Here is a 467-nt window from a genome sequence, read left to right as displayed (position 1 = left end):
TGTGCAGGGTTGGCAGCGTTATTTTATAAAAATAACTCGTTACAGTTCTTTTTCTTAAAAAGTAATTTGTTATATCGTCACACGTTGTTGATTTGCACAAGTACAAGTTTCATAAAAATCTCAGTATTTTCGTTCAAAATGTTACCAGTCTCTACTTTTTTTTGACATTAATAGAATATTATAACATTTCTCATTGCTAGTACTTGAGAAAATTAAAACTACTCAATACACATTGCCGTTCTTGTACGATATTCTAAATGATATATAATAATATGAACGTAAAAATGACATATCTCAATTAATTAACTGCTCGAAATATATTTTATCGAGTAGCTTAATAAAATGTGTGTGTGATTTCGCGGTTTAACTCGTGTTTGTGATTTTTTTAAACATACTTTTTATATTGATTTGTGATTAAATATTTTAAAGTGCATTGTATGTACACACCTTCTGTCTATAAAAAAACA

The sequence above is a fragment of the Trachymyrmex septentrionalis genome, unplaced genomic scaffold (assembly GCF_001594115.1).
Source record: "Trachymyrmex septentrionalis isolate Tsep2-gDNA-1 unplaced genomic scaffold, Tsep1.0 scaffold74, whole genome shotgun sequence".
In the NCBI taxonomy this organism is placed as follows: Eukaryota; Metazoa; Arthropoda; class Insecta; order Hymenoptera; family Formicidae; genus Trachymyrmex; species Trachymyrmex septentrionalis.
The sequence above is the reverse complement of the archived record's forward strand: the minus strand, read 5'-3'. Positions refer to the sequence as shown.